Raw genomic sequence first — 12,858 nt, forward strand, 5'->3', positions numbered from 1 at the left:
GAGAAAAATGTCAATATTATGAGCTCTCAGGATGAGAAAATCAAGACAAGCGACTTGAGAGACTGCCCAATCAAACACACATTTGAAAAGAGAAGCCAAGTAATTTATTATTGCCGAAACTAGCTTTCAAGATGAGTGTTGAATCCCTTTTCTCTGACAACTTATTGATTGGACATCTGCATTAGGTTAAATTGGGCCTTCTCTAGATCTATTTCAGTATAACAGAAGAGAGAGTTTTAAAAATGCATTATAAGATGCCCTTGAAAGTTATATCTGTAAATAAATGCTTTATATTTATTCACAATCTGTAAGTAAATTCGAGATCAAATTGGTACATACAGATACAAAAAACCTTGGTATAAGAAAAAGTCAAAGACTTGGTTTTAAAATGTGACTCTTAAGTATTGTAAAACCATACATTCTAGCACTCTTCAACTGAACTTTTTACAATAACGGAAAGCCACTAGCCATGTGTGGCTCTTGGGCTTTTGAAATGCAGCTAATGTGACCCAGGAACTGCATTTCAAAATTGTATTTACTTTTATTTTTGTTTTTTTTTAACATGTATTTAGTTTTGAGAGACAAAGAGAGCGTGAGCCGGGAGAAGCAGAGAGAGGAGACACAGAATCTGAAGCAGGCTCCAGGCTCTGAGCTCTCAGCGCAGAGCCTGACATGGGGCTCAAGCCCACAGACCTCGAGATCACGACCTGAGTCAAAGTCAGCCACTTAACCGACTGAGCCACCCAGGCGCCCCTGTATTTACTTTTAATTAACTTAAACTTAAATAGTCATGTGTGTGTCTAGTGGCTACTGAATTGGACAGCACAGATCAAGTCCTATAGTGCTTTTCCTTAAAAAAAAAAAAAAAAAAAAAAAGGTATTTTTTTATATTGTCACCTGCACTACAGTCCTGTGTGAGACAACATGAATGGTATCTGCTTTATTTTACATGAAGAAAGTGAAGCATCAGTGATTTGCTTACATAACATACACAAGGTATGTTTACCCTGGCCCAGAGATCTTTGATTTCATTTGAGATTATGGATGTTAACATGCAAGTTAATTTCCAGACGAAAATAATCATAGTTACTGTTAACAAGGTATAAGACATGTATAGTGACAGGGAAATTCTAATTCTGAACCTTCCACATCAAAAAAAATTAACTTGTGTGGTAACTGGCACTAAACATTTCTGGGGCTGGGAGAACTCGAGTGACTATAAAAAGTTAACAGTAGGCTCTGCTGCATGTCCCAGCGAGACCGTCTACAGACCTAAGATTCCCTCTCTGTGCAGCATCCTTCTCTCTCACTCTGTCTGTCCTGCAATCTCTAGTCACCCCAGTCTCCCTAGACTCTTAGCTCTCAGTTGCCTCAAATCAGGAGGTCTAGTTCCCTCTTGCTACACAGTGTCCTGGAACCCTCTGAGGGCCACTAGGCTGGATAGAGTTTTATCCAATATTCACGACCTCATCCTGAAGTTTGGATGACTCTCTGACCAAGTTTTCCTGCTTGTCTGGTCCTACCACACCTGTATGTTGGACACCAGTACTTCTGTGTATATTCAGAAACTGTTCAAAAAAGGATCCCTAGTGTCCAATTGCACCTGTGGATTTTGCCCTCATTGAATGACTGTTATGGCCACTTTGGAAATTGCAAATCGCTTTCTGAATGAATATGTGGACCTCAGTGCCGCCAAGAAACTAAGGCGGCATTTTGGGGCTCCTGGGTGGCTCAGTTAAGTGTCCGACTTCGGCTCAGGTCACAATCTCACAGCTTGTGAGTTCGAGCCCTGCATCGGGCTCTGGGCTGACAGCTCGCAGCCTGGAGCCTGCTTCAGATTCTGTGTCTCCCTCTCTCTCTCTGCCCCTCCCCCACTCACATTCACACTGTCTCTCTCTCTCAAAAAATAAACATTAAAAAATTTTTACAAAAACACTAAGGTGGCCTTTAAAAATTTTCCTCCCCCCACCCCTTACCTTTAATGCTTTATGATGGTGATTTCACACTGAAGGTCATATGGTGGTGCCACTTGTTAACTTAAAAAAAAAAGACATTTTTTTTTTCTTAAAAAGAATTATTAGCAGCTGAGAGGTCTATAAGAAGCAACAATCCTGGAAACTTTTGCCAAATGACAGCAACTTATGGGAAAATTCTAGGAATTAGAAGTGCTTCTCTTTTGCTCTGCAAAGGACAAGTGCAGTCCGCGTCAGAATTGAGGCTGGTTTAGTGTGGTGTACTAATTACTGTCTTTGCTCGTCTTTGATGGAGATCACAGTAATGACGCGGGAGGAATCCCAGTGCATTTCTTTTGGCAGCACCAAAGTGATTGCTCCCAAGGAGGGAGAAAATTCAAAGACTGAGGTTATGAAGGTTAGAGTAAAGCCGATTAATTATTTTCTGTTTTGAATTTTTAAATTTCTTAGAACCATTTCTTTTCTTCTAACGTTCTGCCGTGCGATACTGAAAAGAATCTGTCTTCAGTTCAAAAACTGTGATATCTCCCGAAGAACACTGTGTCTGAAGGAACCGCCAGGACCCGGGTGGTAATGACTGAAGGGCGGCAGTCCTGCCGGTGAGGTTTAGGGCACAAAGCAGGGCCCGCAAAAAGGAGCATTCGCTCTGGCAGCACCTCGGCCCATTGCCAGTTCTGGCTCAGAGCAGAAAGCACTTCCATGGGACAATCTGCATACCCTGCGGGAGCGGCAGGCCATATGTGTGCCTGGAAAAGAAAGCCAGAACTAATTAAGATGAAGTGCTTCTTTCCTCCTCTAGCTGTCACCTGCCCTTGCACGTCAGTTGGGGCAATCACATTCTGACTTTTCCCTGGATTCACTGCGTGTCTTATGAACAGTAGCGGCCAGATTGTCTTCCTTGCTCACACATTCTGCCATTAATGGAAGGGCTTTCTAAAGGTGGTCATTGTATTTACATATCAATGTCTTTCGCAGACACCACCCTTGCCCTCAAGCTCAATAATTCCACGTTAAGAGTATCTGGGCCTTGCGATTTCTTTCTTCTATGGAATCATTCTCAACTCTGCCTTTTTATGATTCTTTGAATGAAAGAAATTGGAGAGGTGTTGCTAGCTTTCCATATGAAGTTTGCACTGACTTAACAAAGGGAGAGGAAATGTTCCTGTCTGAGTTTGGGAGATTTTATTGTGCACCTTATTTTTTTAGCACTGAAATGTTGATGCCCTGCTCATGCTGGCCAATCAAGAGGCAGTGCCACACATCCCTAGGTGGATCCCAAAGGGTGTCAGAACACAGCGGGGTAGGTGCTAGCAAATTCAAAGACAAAGAGATGTACAAGACTGAGGAGTTTGGCAGCAAGCTCACTGGACTGGAGCCACTGGACCTACATTCTAGTCCAGTCTAGTGAGTCTCCACATCTAACCACTGTGATGCCAGGAGGCCAGTGAACGTTGGAGGCCTCAGTTGAGTACTTTCTCAAGTGAGGGGCTTAAAATGGGCTTAGAAGGGAAGGTTCGTGTATTCCAACCCTGACATTCTGCAACTCTCAGGGTCTCATTCAGTCAAGTTGGAAGAAGAGCCGGAGCGTATTAAATTTTACTTATATGCAATGAACAAGGCTGTAAATTCTAAAAATTACTGCATTTTTAATTTGCTGCTTTAATAAACAAATTTGGATTTGTGTAATACATTTCTGTCTTTAAAACAATCTACTCCAATTAGAATCCGAGTTTTATAGCTATGAAAAGAGATCCTGGAGACATGAAATAATTTAACTGATGCTACTGGGCAAAATTATTAACATGAGAATATTCAGACTTCCTACTCACCTAGCTTACAGAAGAGATCCTATAATGAAATTACCAGCTCCATTTCTCCTTCCTCAACATCCTAATGAGGAAATTTTTCTTGCCGGAAGAGATACTAAGGGGATATGTGTAATAACAGGCTGAGTGAGAAGAAGCGAAGGAGGAGGGAAGTTTGCTTCGTGGGAGAGGGATTGGAGGTGCTTAACCAACTGTGCTGTGTGGGGAAAGTGACTAGAAGCTTGAAATAGCATTTTAGTAGGTTTGTTGAGGACTAATTATGGCTCCCTCAAAGATGTAAAGACGAAATTTATTTTTTAACTCTTTGTGGCTGTTGAAATGTGCTTCTTGAATGTAACACCATTTTAACACCAAATTATGTGGTACCAAGATTTTTGAGGACTACCATGCTAAATGAAAATTAGAGATCCCTTTCCAAACAGCTTCTAAGATTGCCTCAAGTTCAAACAGGACCCTTTTTGTTCATGCTTTTATTTTCTCTTGAATCCCCCTGCCTACCCACCTGACAAACACTTACTAAGTGCCTTTAGGTGCTAGAGATGCATGGGTGAGTTCAACATAGAACTTTCCCTGCCAGAGATCCCAAGGTTCCAGGCTTGCCTGATGCAGCTCTGGGTGGGTGGACACCAGTGGATGCCATTGGCCTGTGGGCTTGGAAGAATTGGGTGAAGACTTTAGCTACAAATTAGATGGCAACATGGGGTGCCTGGGTGGCGCAGTCGGTTAAGCGTCCGACTTCAGCCAGGTCACATCTCGCGGTCCGTGAGTTCGAGCCCCGCGTCAGGCTCTGGGCTGATGGCTCAGAGCCTGGAGCCTGTTTCCAATTTTGTGTCTCCCTCTTTCTCTGCCCCTCCCCCGTTCATGCTCTGTCTCTCTCTGTCCCAAAAATAAATAAACGTTGAAAAAAAAAATTTAGATGGCAACATTATTCCCCATCTATTCTAACCCATCCTATTTCAAATTCATCCTCTTCTTGAATCACTTTCTTTTCCCTGGCTTTATTCTGCCAATAGATCCAGATCATTCCCAGGCTAACAACAATTTTGTCATATGAGAGGATGAGAAATCATGACCCACAAAACACCAGATCTCTAAGTAAAAGCCCGCTTCACTTGTAAAAGCATTAATAAAGCAGGGTACCTGGAATGTTCCCAGAAAACCACTAGAATGAGCTGCAAGGATTTCCTTTCAGTGTTATCTCCTTTTCATAGCAGTGACATTTGAAAGAAGACTGTGATTAATTCTTTCTTCAACTGATGTTTTGGAATACCTCTAGATATCAAGGTCATATTCTAAGGTCATTTAAGTACACATCAATACTTCAACATGGCATTATTTATACTTACATTTCAGTATATTTTTTTTATTAACAAAAATATCTATAACAATAGTATCTATCTATTAAGATTGTGTTCATTGGGAAGCCTGGTGGCTCAGTTGGTTGGGCGTCTGAGCGTTGGGGCATCACGTTGGGCTCTCTGATGACAGCTTGGAGGCTGGAGCCTGCTTCAGATTCTGTCTCCGTCTCTGCCCCTCCCTGGCTCAAGTTCTGTCTCTCTCTCTCAAATATAAATAAACATTAAAAAAAAAAGTTTAAAAAGATTGCGTTCATCGGTAATTAACAGCAACATCTACAACTACAAAAAAATACTTCAGTGGCTTAAACAAATGAGAGGTGTCTTCTTCACATGTAACAGGATGGCTGGAGGTAGGCGGCCCAGGCTGGAGTAGCTGCTCAAGGATGTCCAGGAATCAGGCTTAGTCTATTTTCTTGCTCTGCCATCCGTGGTGTATGGCTTCTGACCAGATGACCACCACAGCATGGCTGCGGTGCCTCCAGGAAAGAAGAAATGAGGAAGGAAAACAGCCTTTCTTCAGCCTAGCCTTATTCTAGAAGGCTGTGTCTGTATTTCATTGATCAGAACAGTGTCATGGTCTCCCCTGGCCTCAAGGGAGTCTAGGAAGGGAGAGACTTGACTTTCCAACCTCTGTAGTAGAGGCAAGCAAGGGAAAAGGATGTAGAATTGGGTGTCAAGTAAGCCAGCCTGACACCTGCACGGTGACTTCTCCCATATATAACAATAAAGGCAACTTACCTGCTAACTGGTTTCACAATAACATACAAAAATTGTGAGGGCACACTACTTTCTAAATTATAAAATGCTTCGTGAATGTTATCGCAGGGTATATTTAAATGATTAATCGAATTTTCATCTTCCAAGAAATTCTATTAAGACATTGTGCATCTTTTAGTTTGATTCCATTCTTGATATATTAGAAATATGTACCCTCAACAAGTAAATTTGGAGTAGTTTCTTTCTTTCCTGTAATCATTCATAATAATTTTTGACATTTGTCTGGGTCACCTTGGGTGAACATTTCCCTTTCTATCTCCAGCCATTGTGTTGTTCTCCAATTTATCTTTTTGTATCTGAGAGTAGGACCTGTACCTGAATTATACAAAGGATGGAACTGCAGATTCACCAGCTATATATTCTTCTTCCTTTTTCTACTGCACTTTCTGTCCTGGTGCTGATTTATTGGGTTGAGTAGCTGCATGCAGACAGCTACATGTCAGTCACGTGTATCCTGATTACTCATTATGAGCCTTAGGATGCCATACGACTCACTAATGAGCACATTATAATGCTGGCCAGTGCTAATTAGATGATAATCATGTGCACTGCTTTATTTACAGTCTATTCATTTAAATTAATTGGGCATTTAATTGAACACAGTGTGAAAGAAATTGGAATTGGGTTTTAAAGTTTGTTTAAGTTATTTTCATCTCCCACCTCTTATAGGCAGGTGACATTATTCACTTGATCTGGAAATTCAGAGCAAATACAAACGGACTAAATGCTTGTTTTATAATGATACACACACATATGTAAAGTTATCTTAAAATGGGTTTGGAAACAGCAACCAAATTTGCAATTTTTTGATCTCTACTAACATACTTATGTGACCTGATTACAGAGAGATTCTGCATGCATAAGAGATAGTATTAAATCCAGCACTTAGTTGGAAATATGAAGTAGGATCCTAAACCAACCTAATGGAAATGTTCTGTTATTTTCTTAGGGTAGGAGATTTACATTTAATTCATGAATAAATATGTGGCGAACTATACCTAATTATGATCCTATGTATTTTCTTCTTTCAGGACACAATATCAAAATACCTCAGAGTATACATTTTTAAATGAATGCATAATTGCCAAAAATTGCATGCATGAATGCATTGCTAAATTCAAAGTGTCTTTTCATTGAAATTATTTCTTACGAGCATACATAGAGTAGACCTCGAGTCACTATATGAAAGAGTTTCCAGACAAAATAATCTAGAGGTCAATTCTACTTTTTTCTCAAATAACATCATTTCTGTTTTGTGGTTATCTGCTCTCATGCAATTTTGAGATGTACCAAATGACTCAGGGTGTCTTTTCTAAATAAGTTGGAAAGTGTGCTGCTCTAATTATTTATAAGAATTGCTTATAGAAAAAAATCATAAACAAATATTATAAATTACCTGGGATAAAACTTGTCTTGGGAAGAGAACTCAAGGGGATTAGATGAAATGGCAATTTAAAAAATTAAATTGTATTATGTTAAACAATCTTAGTTTTTTCTCTTTGTTGACTCAAACCAGTAAATCAAGTAAAATTAATGATGTGAAGAATTTTAACCACTCTGATAAGGGCCTATATGACTCTGTCATCATAATGTTTGATTCTGCCAGATTCTACCACGATGCTTGTTACTTCAAATGAGTGTCATGATCTTCAATCTAAACAAGTTCTGCAAAATTTGCAAGTACGGTATAAAAACATGTTCCAAGGGAGAAGCTGGGCTCATGTTTTTATAAGACTCAAATCATGCAGGGACAACTGAGGCCCAGGCCAGGAAATCCACAAAACTGGATATTCTAACCCTATCTTTTGGATATAGTAGCTGCTAGTCACATATAGCTAGTGGGAATTTGACATGTGGCTAGTCTGAACTGAGCTGTACTATAAGTATAAACACATCAGATTCTAAATATTTAATATGATAAAGTAAAATTTAAATTTAAAGTTATTAATAATTTTATATCGATTATATGCAATAGTAATATTTTTTATATTTTGGATTAAATGAAATATATTAGCATTAATTTCACTTGTTTCTTTTTCCTTTAATGTGACTAGAAAACTTAAAATTACACATGTAGTTTGCATTAGTGACTTATATTTCCATTGGAAGGCACTGCTGTAACCTAATGGGCTGGTTGTCTTGGGGCAGACAAATTATTCACTACTTGTATACATTTAAAATGATTATTCAACCAAGAGTCTTGAGTTATCACTGTATACCAAGTACTGAGAGAGTAGTAGGGATACTATGAACTAGACACAGTCCCTGTCCTCAAGGACCACAGACATTTAGTATGTGCAGGGAGCTGTGGCCATACAGAGGATAAATGACTGGAAATAAAGACTACCAAAAATTTGGTAGAAATCCTTTCAGATATCTCTTTAAGCATATAGGTACATACAAACACATAAACACAGACACATATTTACATAACAGATGTGTGAGGTGTGTGTGTGTGTCTGTGTGTGTGTCTGTGTGTGTGTATAGATAGAGAGAAAGAGATGGGTAGATGGTATCATACCACCCATCATGATCAGAAACTCACTTTTTCTGTACAGCATATAATGGACATAGTTTCACAAAAACAATAAACATAGGTCAATAGAATCATTTTATTGGCTTCATGGTAAATATCACTGTATATATGTGTCTAAACTAATTTTACCTTTTCCCCATCCTCTTATTTATGGACTTTTAGATTGTTTCCAAGTTATTCTGAACAATAAAGGAAGAGACAACAATGCTCACTTTTGTGATTAGAAATTTAGAATAAACTATGAGAAGTGGGATTCCTGGTGAATCAATTTCTGGACTCTCTTCTGTTCCTGTGATGTATCTTTCAAATCTAGTTTCAGTACCTACTGTTTTTATTATTGTGCCTCTGTGCTACATTTTTTCTCCTTTTGTTTTAATTTTTTTACTTTATTTAAAAAAATTTTTTTTTAATTTTTTAATGTTTATTTATTTTGAGGGAGAGAGAGACAGAGTGAGAGAAGGGGAGGGGCAGAGAGAGAGGGAGACACAGAATCTGAAGCAGGCTCCAAGGCCTAAGCTGTCAGCACAGAGCCGGTGTGGGGCTCCAACTCATGAACAGTGAGATCATGACGTGAGCCAAAGTTGGACACTTAACTGACTGAGCCACCCAGGCACCTTACCTTTGTCTTTTAAAGTAATATGTTTTATTGCTATTTGTTAAATTTGTAACTAATTTCTACCATGGAATATGAGGATCCAGTTCTCTTACACTCATGTCCTATCGCTATATCACCTCTCCCACATCTTTTTATCCCCTTTCATTACCTATCTCTAATTTTGGTTTAGATCAGCATTCAGCATTTACATTGGTATGGCTTTGTAAATAGCATTCTTGGGTGAGTCATGCAATTGTATTATATTACAAATAATATAAATATATTTCCTTTCATGCAGTTTTCTTTTCCCCCAGAGCTAATAGCTAATACTCTTCTCTGTCTCTCTGTGTGTCTTTCTGTATACGCATCGCTAATTCACTGGCAAACTCTGCCAGACAGTATGTTGGAAAGTATAGTAGAATCACGATTTTCCTAGAGACATCCCTCTTGGAACCTCATTTCCTTATTTCAGTTGGGGCTGGCTATTTACTATAACTACAGCATAGTTGGGATTTCCCTTCCTAATCATCCTGGAGATTCCCATCACCTCATTCTGTTTTTTTTTTTTTTTTAAGTAATTTTTGAGAGAGAGAGAGAATGAGGGAGTGAGAGAGAAAATGAGCATGAGCAGGGGAAGGCAGACAGAGAGAATCCCAAGCAGGCTCCACACTGTCAGTGCAGAGCCCAATGCGAGGCTTGAACTCATGAACCATGAGATCATGGCCCAAGCCGAAATCAAGAGCCAGGCACTTAACCAACTGAGCCACCCAGGAACCCCTCCCCTTGCCTCATTCTTGAGTTAGATCACCTGTTTCCTGGGTCCTATACCCTCTCCTCATTTACTTTTATTTCAGGGAAACCTTCCTGTGGCTTCCTGAGAAAAGATGTATAGGGAGGTAAAGTTTTGAAACCTTACATGACTGAGAATTTCTTTAGACTTCTGTCATTCTTGAGAATAGTTTGCTGGATATAAAATTCTAGGCTGGAAATAACTTTCCCTAAGAATTTTGAAGGCAAATCTTTTCATCTTCTGGCTTTTAGTGTTATTGTTAACAGGTCCTATGTCATTATGATTCTTTATTATGTGTATCATGTCCCCACCCCACCACCCCTGATAAATTTGAGTATCTTCTTCCCCAATTTCCTAAAATCACATAATAGTGTGCTCAGGGAAGATCTTTATTTATTTATTATATTCAACACTTTTGAACCCTTTCAGGATGAAAATTTACATCCTTCAATTATAGGAAATACTTTTGGACAATTTAAATAATTTATTCCCCTCTTTCTTTCTGGACTGCAATTAGCAAATTATTGTACCTTTTGGATTGATCCTCTAAAATTTTTCTTTTTCTGGGGTGCCTAGGTGGCTCAGTCAGTTGAACATTCAACTTTGGCTCAGGTCATGGTCTCACGGTTCGTGGGTTCAAGCCCTGCATCGGGCTCTGTGCTAACAGCTCAGAGTCTGGAGCCTGCTTTGGATTCTGTCTGTCTGTCTGTCTGTCTCTCTCTCTCTCTCTCTCTCTGTCCCTCCCCCACTCACACTCCCTGTCTCTCTCTCTCTCAAAAATAAACATCAAAAAAAATAGTTAAGGGGCGCCTGGGTGGCGCAGTCGGTTAAGCGTCTGACTTCAGCCAGGTCACGATCTCGCGGTTCGTGAGTTCGAGCCCCGCGTCAGGCTCTGGGCTGATGGCTCAGAGCCTGGAGCCTGTTTCCGATTCTGTGTCTCCCTCTCTCTCTGCCCCTCCCCCGTTCATGCTCTGTCTCTCTCTGTCCCAAAAATAAATAAACGTTGAAAAAAAAAATTAAAAAAAAAAAAAAATAGTTAAAATAAAAAATAAAATTTTTCTTTTTCTTTTTTCTTCTTGTCTCGTTTTGTCCTACCTTCAGAGAAATTTCCCCAACTTTCTCTTCCAATTCTTCTTTTTTCTACTATGAACTTTTCTTATCTGGGGTTATGGGATGACTTTGATCATACCATGAGCCCATCCTGAAAACATTAGAAATTCAAAAAGACTTGGAATAAGCATCAGAACAGAGAAAGCAAGTAACCCCATTATCTGAGAAACATTAATAATGTAAAATTGCAGAGAACATATCTTTGTTAGTGATACAGGATGTGGGATAGATATGGAGACATTGGTGCTCCCTGGTGTTGTAAAATAAACTTGCAGCTTTACTTATTTCTATATTTTTAAGATTATAATCCTTTCTCCCTTGTCACTGAGCCTCAAAAAACAACTATTTCCCACATCATTTCAAACCCTCTGTAGTCAACCTTTTCATGCTTATCAATAACTTTCAAGTACCTTATTTAAAAAAAAGTATCTTTTTTTAATGTTTATTTTTGAAAGAGAGAGACAGAGAGACAAACAGAGTGGGAGCAAGGGAGGGGCAGAGAGAGGGGGAGAAACAGAATCTGAAGCAGGTTCCAGGCTCCGAGCTATCAGCACAGAGCCCAACGTGGGGCTCAAACCCACAAACCGTGAGATCATGACCTGAGCTGAAGTCTGGCACTCAACTGAGTGAGTCACCCAGGCATCCCAAAAATGACTCATTCATTTTTCACACCCCACACATTCTACCCCAGGAAACTGGCAGCCTCCCAGCGCAGAGCTTATGTTCTTTTCCTCTGAAATGCATACTTACACAAATGGATTCTGGTCTTCTTTCTTCAATATTAGAGGATGAGCCGATGCATACTGTAAAATTTAATTCCTTCTTGCAGGCATCTTTATTCTGCAACATACTTGTCATTGTCGTTTTTCATAACTTAACTAGAATGCTGTCCCCCACCCTCTCCCTCCCTGATTTGGAAGCCATTAATTCTCCTGACCTAACTAGTTAACTTGCTAAACCACCTTTATGGTTATTTACCAGGAAACACTGGACCAGAGACAAAAATAATATACCTCAATATACAAACAGCTCAGGCTTAATTTGTAGGCAGAATTTGATTTGTTCTCCACGGGAAGAAAAAATTTACGCATCGAGTGCATTTGGGAAGGAGAGAGAGTAGGAAGACATCTTGATGGAAGGACAATTTGGTAGGAACTGTTACAGAATTTTTCATTTGTGTTATCAAGAGCTCTTTTTGTATGTTCATTTTTATGGACTCTTATTTTTATTTACATAGATAAGAATATCTTCTCATCTTGTTATATACATTTAGCATTGGAATGTTTTCCTAATCTTTACATTGGCTCTGTTACCTCTAATATTCTTGTTCTGGGCATTCTATTGTTGTCATTTTGCTTTTTGTGTTACAATATCTCCTCAGTGCCTGGTGATTCCTGACAGTCTATTCCTGTAGAAGAGTGAGACACTGAAAGGCCAATTGGTGTGTGTTGTTAGAAGGTGGGCTTCACAGTAGAGTAATCTGGTTGGGGAGTTTCTTTGGAGGATTTCAGGCATTGGCCTGATAAGTTATCTTTTCTTGGATTGGCCAGTTTCCCCAGAGGCTACTCCTAAAATCTTTTGCCAGAGGAAGAGGGAGTTGGAATTTTTTCTGCTTGTGTATTTATAGCTTTATATTTAATCCCCTTATCTCCTGTATGTTTAGCTGCCCCTTCCAATGTGACTTGTGTCTCTAAGTTCAAGCTTCTCTCAGTGAGATTCCCCACCCAGTCTTTTGCAGGAATTAGGGAAGGGCAGCCGTCCTGCTGCAGGAGGAGGGTTTATACTTCTGTTTCCACACAGGCAACCAATACGAAGGGTGGCGACAGGGACTAAAGGCCTGGGATACAGTCTTTATCCCAGGTTGCTGTCCTTTGTTTCCCCAAAGTCTATTCA

The sequence above is a fragment of the Leopardus geoffroyi genome, chromosome C1 (genome assembly GCF_018350155.1).
Source record: "Leopardus geoffroyi isolate Oge1 chromosome C1, O.geoffroyi_Oge1_pat1.0, whole genome shotgun sequence".
Taxonomy (NCBI): Eukaryota; Metazoa; Chordata; class Mammalia; order Carnivora; family Felidae; genus Leopardus; species Leopardus geoffroyi.